The sequence below is a fragment of the Hylobates moloch genome, unplaced genomic scaffold (assembly GCF_009828535.3).
Source record: "Hylobates moloch isolate HMO894 unplaced genomic scaffold, HMol_V3 SCAFFOLD_7, whole genome shotgun sequence".
Lineage (NCBI taxonomy): Eukaryota > Metazoa > Chordata > Mammalia > Primates > Hylobatidae > Hylobates > Hylobates moloch.
The window spans coordinates 9,650,843-9,659,761 of record NW_026652282.1 but is presented as its reverse complement, the minus strand read 5'-3'; positions in this window follow the sequence as shown (position 1 = coordinate 9,659,761).

The window sequence follows — 8,919 nt, the reverse complement described above, 5'->3', positions numbered from 1 at the left end:
TCCCAAAGTGCTGGGATTACAAGCGTGAGCCACCGCGCCAGGCCTGATAACACATCCTTAAGGATGACAGAAGCGTTGCACTTAGAACCCTGACAGACGTTGCCCTGCGCATTTCTTCTTTGGGCTGTATCCTTTTACTGTAATAAAACTGTAAGTAGGCCGGGCGCGGTGGCTCACGCTTGTAATCCCAGCACTTTGGGAGGCCGAGGCGGGTGGATCACGAGGTCAGGATATCGAGACCACGGTGAAACCCCGTCTCTACTAAAAATACAAAAAATTAGCCGGGCGTGGTGGCGGGCGCCTGTAGTCCCAGCTACTCGGAGAGGCTGAGGCAGGAGAATGGCGTGAACCCGGGAGGCGGAGCTTGCAGTGAGCGGAGATTGCGCCACTGCACTCCAGCCTGGGCGACACAGCGACACTCCGTCTCAAAAAAACAAAAACAAAACTGTAAGTATAGCACTTCCCTGAGTTCTGTGAATCGTTTTAGCAAATTATTGGGCCTGAGGGTGGTCACGGGAATCCCTAATTTTAGCCAGTTGGTTGGAGGAGTGAGTGACCCTGGGGACTGGTGTCTGAAGTGAGGGCTGTCTTGTAGAGAATTTAACTTGTGAAGTTTGGCTTAACTCTGGGTAGATTTACAGAATGACAAAATGAGAAAAACGTGTACTCTCATTTATTAAACCAGTGCCAGGTGTATCATCTACTTTAATCCTCAGTTAAAACCCTTCAAGCCAAGTCCTTCTATTTTTGGTTTTGCTGGAAGGAAACTGAAGCTCAGGAATCACAAAGCTAAATTGAGATTTGAATGCAAAATTTTGAATGCAAACTCCAAAACCCAGAATAAACACCTTTGTTGAAAGACACAATTACAAAATTTTGTTAAAAGATCTTGACTGGGCCAGGCGCGGTGGCCCACACCTGTAATCCCAGCACTTTGGGAGGCCGAGGCAGTGGATCACCTCAGGTCAGGAGTTCGAGACCAGCCTGGCCAACATGGCGAAACCCCCATCTCTATTAAAAATACAAAAATTAGCCGGGTGTGGTAGCAGGAGCCTGTAATCCTAGCTACTGGGAGGCTGAGGGAGGAGAGAATCGCTTGAACCTGGGAGGCGGGGGTTGCAGTGATACGAGATTGTACAATTGCACTCTAGCCTGGGAAACAAGAGCGAAACTCTGTCTCAAAAAAAAAAAAGATCTCGACTGATCATGCTTATTTTTATAGAAATCATTTTAATATGCAACTACATTGATCTCCCATGTTTAATTTTTGAAATAGTCTTTTTTGTTCAACCAATTTTTATTGAGTTACTACTGTGTGGCAGGCATTGTTGTAGGAGCCAAGGATATCTCAATAAACAAAACTTCTGCCCTTAAGGAGTTTACTTTCTGGTGGGCCAGAAAGAGAGAATACATATTTTTAAAAATAAGTAGTGTGCATAGTATACTAGAAGATGACCATGGAAAGTGAGAGTAAGGTAAGGGAAATGAACAGGGAGTGTGTAGGAGGGGTGGTCCAGGTAAGCCATCAGAGGCAAGACTTCGAGGGAAAGAGGAAGTGAGCCATGCAGATGCCTGGGGGAGGTGCTCCAGGGAGAGGTCACAGCCAGCTCCAAGGCCCTGAGCAGGGACCATGACCACACACGAAAGCCAGCATGGCTGAAGCAGGAGAGCAGCAGTGTTCCCTGGAGTCGTACAACGTGAGGCCAAATAGGTCAAATCACCCTTATGGGAGTGTGGGATGGGTGGTGCCAAACATGAGGAACTTCCCAGGCCATTTTAAGAACTTTGGCCTTCCTTTTTTGCGTGAGTTAGGAAGCCACTGGCAGTTTGCCGTCAGAGAAGTCCCATGACCTGATTCAGGTTTGAAAGGGACCACGGCCACTCTGGCTGCTGGATTGAGACTAGACTAGGAGCAGGGAGGCTGCTTTACAGGCCATTGCAACAATTCAGGTGGAGGACAGACCAACATGGGATGGTGGAGTGGTGATGAGTGGACAGATGCTGGATGTATTTTGAAGGTAGAGCCAATAGGATTTGCTGATCTACAGGGTGTGGAGGGGAAGAGAAAGAAAGTGAGGAGTCCAGGCTGACGCAAAGATTTTGGTTTGAGCAACTGGAAGGATGGAGTGGCCATCCACTGAAGTGGAGAAACTTAACTGGGCAGGGGATGGGGAGGCGTGGTGTGCTCAGGTTTTAGGATAGATGATCAGGAGCTCGGATGGGATGTAGGACATTTGATTTGCCTAGTAGAGTCCAAGTGGACATGTCAGGAGGCATTTTAATAAAGATTTTTTTACTTTCTTCCTTCCTCCCAGTGTTCCTGCCTTCTCTACTGAAGGCAGAGAGGATACATACATATAGAATATGGCCTTCACTTCCAATGAGAACAAGAGCCATTGGGAACTGGCTTTGTTGTGAGTCATTGCTTGGCACCTACTGGGTACTTTGTGCAGACATGTTAAATGAAAGAGATTTAAATTTTGTACTAAAAGGAAATTGAAAAACAAAACAAAACAAAATAAATGATCATTCTGTGTACAAGAATGCTAAAACTGCCAGCAGAGGGAGAGTGCTTTGTCATTTGTTTTTGGTTTTACATTTCTGTAACATTAATGTTTTGCTTCCTTTATTAATTAGGACTTATTTATTATTTAGTTTGTAACATGCACCATGGTTGCAGTTACTAGAATGTTTTTCACTTTAGAATAATTTCAAACTTACAGAAAAGCTGCAAAAAGACAGACAAGAACTTTGGTATACCCTTAACCCAGATTCACCAGTTGTTAATAATTGGCCATACTTGCTTTATCAATATTCTACTATCTATCTATCTATCTATCTATCTATCTAATCTTTCTGTCTACCTACTTACTTATTTTTTCTAGACCATGTGAGAATAAGTTGTGAATATGACACCTTTTTACCCACAAATACTAGGTATGTATTTTCTAAGAATAAGGTCATTCTCCACCACAGCCACAGTACAATTGTCAGTACCAGGAAATGTCACATTGCTACAAGACTATTATCTGATGTGCAGACCTTATTCCAGTTTTGTCTATTAGCCCAATAACATTCTTATAACAGCTTTTTCTGGTCCATGTTCCAATCCAGGATCATGCATGCCCCACTAGTGTCTTTTAATTTAGAACTTTCTCAGCCTGTCTGTATTCCATGACACTGTTTTTGAAGAAGACTGGCCACTCATTTTGTGGAATTTCCCTTGATTTAAGTTTGACTGATGTTTCCTCGGGATTAGATTTGGGCTTGCCTTTTTGGCAGGAATGCTACTTGAGCGAGGGACACTGTGACCTTCTCGGTGTCTCACAGCAGGGGGCCCGTGAAGTTGGTATGTTCTGTTATTGGGATGTTAACTTGGATCAATTGATTAATGTGTTACCACCCAGGTTTCTCCACTGCAAAACTAGTATTTTTTGAGATGTGTTGTTTAATGTGTCTCTGTTCCCTGCATGGTGTGGATATTTCAGCTGTCTTCACAAAAACCTTAACTCAGTGATGGCGGGATAAATCATAGCCTTGATAAGGGTGAATTACTGTCCTCACCATGCACAAACCCAAGGAGATTCTGTGTGGTACTGAAGGACCCAGAAACGACATCAGCACTTATGCCTACTCACGGGTAACTTACCTGTCATCTGAGCAACATGACAGTATACACAGTGCACCCTGCTTCCAAAGGAGAAAATTTTTAAAAAATAAAACGTGGCAAAAATCATTAGAAAATGGCATTTGTTTCTCACAAAGGAGATTCACAATAACTTCCCACTCCCCGCCCCACCCCAAGAAGGTCTTTTCTTGTTAAAGGCTAACGAATGGGGTTGTTGATGACCTCTACAAAGGAGATTAAAAAACAATGGGGGAGTGAGGCCGGGCGAGGTGGTTCACGCCTGTAATCCCAGCACTTTGGGAGGCTGAGGCAGGAGGATCGCTTGAGCCCAGGAGTTCGAGACCAGCCTGGGCAACATGGCAAAACCCTGTCTTTACAAAAAATACAAAAATTAGCTGGGCATTGTAGTACATGCCTGTAGTCCCAGCTACTTGGCAGGCTGAGATGGAAGGATGGCTTGAGCACGTGAGGTCAAGGCTGCAGTGAGCTGTAGCCTTGGCACCACTGCACTCCAGCCTGGGTCACAGAGCAAGACCCTGTCGAAAGAAAGAAAGGAAGGAAAGAAAGAAAGAGAGAGAGAAAGAAAGAAACAACAACAAGAACAACAACAACAAAAACAGGGTCTGATGGCCCAACCTGCTTGCTGAGCATGGCAGGATCTAATTGTGTCTCAAAGACTGGACCAGAGAGTTGGGGATGCCCTTCCACCACACCCTACTGCAGTATTTATAGGCCCAAAGGGTCTTCAACTAGCCTGGCACCCAGTAGGTGATTGATAGATTACCCTCTGTTAGTTGAGGTGACTACTTTCCTCCTATCCCACTGGGGAAAGTGGCCTGAGCACTTTAGGGGACCCCTGGCCAAGAAGAACAACCACAAGGATCATTTATCGAGTGCTTGCCAGAGCCAGGCACTGCCCTAAGCGCCTCTTCATTCTCCCAGTGACATTGTGGGGTAGGTAGAGTGAACACTCCATTTTACAGAGAAAGAAATGAGCTCAGAGAAGTACCATGGCCAAGGTTGCTCAGCTAGTAAGACCAACCATTGAATGTGACAGTTTTAAGTTTTATTTTTCAGCATTTTATTTACATTTTCTACCCTCAAGCAGGGGCCAGCAGTGAGGAGAAGGTGAGATCTCAGATGCTGTAGAGACAGTTAAATTGGCCATTGACTAGGTCAAAAAAGTATATCTATATCCCTGTGTATGTATATATATACACACACACACACACACACACACTATATAAATATACGGTATAAGACTATATATATATACACACATCTGTATACATATACAGTATAAGACTGTGTATGTGCATATATGTGTGTGTGTATATATATATATATACACACACACACACAGTCATGTACTGCGTGATGACATTTCAGTGGTCCCATAAAATAATACTGTATTTTTTACTGTACCTTTTCTAATTTTAGATACACAAATACTTAGCATTATGCTACAGTTGCCTACAGTATTTAGTGCAGTGACATGCTGTACAGGTTTGCAGCCTAGGAACAATGAGCTGTACCATATAACCTAGGTATGTAGTAGGCTGTACCATCTAGGTTTGCGTAAGTACACTCTGTGATCTTTGCACAATGAGGAAATCGCCTAGAATGTATCCCCATTGTTAAGCGATGCATGACTATATATAAATATGTATATATATATATTTTTGTTTGGATGAGAAACACACTAACATTTGTAGTGATAAACATTTTTTATTGCTTTGTTGCACCCTCTCAGTAAATCCCATGAATTGAGTCTAAGGATGCTCATTTTACAGATGGATAAAACGAGGCTCCAGAGATCACAGTTGGCAAGTGGCTGAGCTGGGACGGTATCCAGCTCTATCTGGTTCCAAAGTCTGGTCTCTAAGGCCCTCCTCACTGAGCCAAGAACAACACGAGAAGATGCCCCTGTATGGTAGGCTTTCAAATGCAAATCAAACAATGAGGACCTCTCTGCTCCTTTCAGACTGACAAAAATGAAAAGGTTGAGTAGCGGCTCCAGTTGGCCAGAATGCAGGGAAAGAAAAGTGAAAGCTCTTATATGCTGTTGTTAGAAGGGTCAGTTCGTAGGGACTTTTCAGAGGCACCGGTGGCTGTCACAATTAAAACAGCATTTCCAGTTGAACCAGCATTTCCAGTTTAAGTCCAGTGACAGGACTCTTATTCTACAGCCATACTAACACACTTACATATACATATACATACACGTGCACAAACATCTAGATCTTACCCCCATAGCATTGTAGATAAGAGCAAAAGCAATCAACCTAAGTGTACATTAATTGGGAGATTAATTAAATACATGATAGAGTACCCAAACAATGGAAAACTATGCAGCTGTTAGAAAAAGATTGAGGCAGATTTATTCATGATATGCTGTGGAAGGATGTCCAAAGAATACTCTTTTTTTTTTTTTCCCCCGAGACAGAGTCTCGCTCTGTCACCCAGGCTGGGGTGCAGTGGCGCGATCTCGGCTCACTGCAACCTCCGCCTCCCAGGTTCAAACAATTCTCCTGCCTCAGCCTCCCGAGTAGCTGGGATTACAGGCACCCACTACCACACCCGCTACTTTCTGTATTTTTAGTAGACATGGGGTTTCACCATGTTGGCCAGGCTGGTCTCCAACTCCTGACTTCGTGATCCACCCACCTCAGCCTCCCAAAGTGCTGGGATTACAGGCGTGAGCCACTGCGCCCAGCCAGAATACTCTTAAGTGGAAAATAAAGAGCCTCATAAATAGTGTCTGATCCCTTCTGTGCAATAAAAAAGTGAGGTGTAGCGAGACCATTTCCAGAAGGGAATTTTAAGAGCTTACCTCTGGGGAAAGGAAATAGAGCCTCCTCTACCATTTACATTTTTACCAGAAGCATGCATTACTTTTGTATTTTAAATATTTAAAACATTATTGATGTTTTACTTTCATATTTTATACATTTAACATTTTTTGTGTGTATTTCTTGCTCAAGAAACTTGTCACAGAATCAACAACAGGCAGTTGAGTATGCCTTTGAAAGAAACAACGTAACCCTGGGCTTGGGGTTTCTTTAGTAAGAAAACATCTTTGAAAGGAAGTGAAACATACCACCAAGCACCAAGACAGAGGGAGGGGGACTTCCTGCTTATCTGCAAGGGAAGGAACTCGTGTTCTTAAAGGGGCAGGAGGAAAGTTATTTTCAAGTCCGCTGCTGTCATAACCCTAGATCAAACTAACTGCAGACCAGTCTGCAGTAGGCCCCGTTCTAGAATGCAAGTGTAGTTAGCCAGCCCACCATAGGCCCAGTTGAGAACTATCCTCACCTCCAGTGGCTGTGCTTTGGATGTTTTCCTTGTAGAATGTGACCACAACATTACATTTTGGTGAAGTGAATCATATTTTCAGTGAGGTAGGGAAGTTGCTCGTAGGATCATATAGTGATATGTATATGTGCCTGAATATTCATGTATGGTGTTTCTCTAAGTAGAAGCACGTGTGGCCAAATTGAACCACTATAAAAGTGTACATTTGTACAGGTACTTGGTTTCTTAATTTTGCCATTATTTTGCATTTGCTAGCTCACCCTTGCCTCCCAGCAGCCCTGTGAGGGCATGAGAGGGCAGTTGGCATCCCATCCATAAGTGAAGACATGAGACACACAGTAAGGGACTTCCCCAGGGTCTCTGAGCCCCTAGCAAGACCAGAAAGGGTCCCCAAGCCTAGCAGGTTGGCTTCTGGCCTGGTGCCCCGGCAGGGGAGGAGCTGTGGTTTCCTGTGGTTTCCTCATCCGTCTGTCTGACGGTTTATGTGGAAGTAACTTTCCACTAGCTTCTCCTAGGCCTCCCTCAAGAGTGAAGTGCCAATGGGGCCCTGAAAGGGGGCTCTTTGAGGGAGGATCCACGTGGGTAGTGGTTGGGGGATGCCTGGGAAAACAGGTGAGGCTGGCGAGGGCAGGGGTGACATCCTACCTCCCCTCTCAGCCTCTCATCTGTGCCCACACTCACCTGCCTTGTGTGGCTTTATAGCATGGGAGGCGTCTGCCAACTGCCCGATTCCTACTAGTTATTGGATAATCACTTCCACAGAAGCAGAGCAGAAAGGCCTCACACGCCACCGCAGGCTTGCTCTACTTCCACCCAGGTGACTGCCACTAGCGGCATGGCTTCTGCTGCCCCTGGTGCAGGAGGATTGGATGCGCTTGGCCCTGGCTTGTGGTTCCCTGAGAGGGCCACGTGGGGCTCAGGGAGATAACAGGGGACATCTGTGTTCTCTCCCCCTTCCCGCCATCACACCCTGAGGGAGGGTTGCCAGATTTAGCCAATAAAAATGGAAGATGCCCTCAAATTTAAATGGGAATTTCAGGTAAATAACAAATAGCTTTTTTTTTTTTTTTTTTGAGACGGAGCCTCGCTCTGTCGCCCAGGCTGGAGTGCAGTGGCGCGATCTCGGCTCACTGCAAGCTCCGCCTCCCGGGTTCACGCCATTCTCCTGCCTCAGCCTCCCGAGTAGCTGGGACTACAGGCGCCCGCCACCACGCCTGGCTAATTTTTTGTATTTTTAGTAGAGATGGGGTTTCACCATGTTAGCCAGGATGGTCTTGATCTCCTGACCTTGTGATCCGCCCGCCTCGGCCTCCCAAAGTGCTGGGATTACAGGCGTGAGCCACCGCGCCCGGCCACAAATAGCTTTTTAGTATGAATATGTCCCATGCAATATTTGAGACCATAGAAATTATTTTATTTCTGTGAAATTCCAATTTAACTGGGCATCCTGCATTTCATCTGACAAGACTACCCTGAGGGGGAAAACTTAGGCCCTCTCACAGGCACATTACTACTTTGGCTGTTTCTCTGTTTTTTATTTTTTTTAATTTTTAATTTTTTATTTTTGAGATGGAGTCTTGCTCTGTTGCCCAGGCTGGAGTACAGTGGCATGATCTCGGCTCACTGCAACCGCTGCCTCCCACGTTCAAGCGATTCTCGTGCCTCAGCCTCCCGAGTAGCTGGGATTACAGGTGCGTGCCACCACGCCCAGCTAATTTTTGTATTTTTAGTAGAGATGGGGTTTCACCATTTGGCATGGTTGATTTTGAACTCCTGACCTCAAGTGGTCAGCCCACCTTGGCTTCCCAAAGTGCTGGGATTACAGGCGGGAGCCACCGCTACCGGCCTGTCTCTTTATCCAAATTCTCCCAAACATAGACACACACACACACACACACACACACACACACACACACAGAGACAGACCAGACACACACACACACACACACACACACACACACACACACACACACACA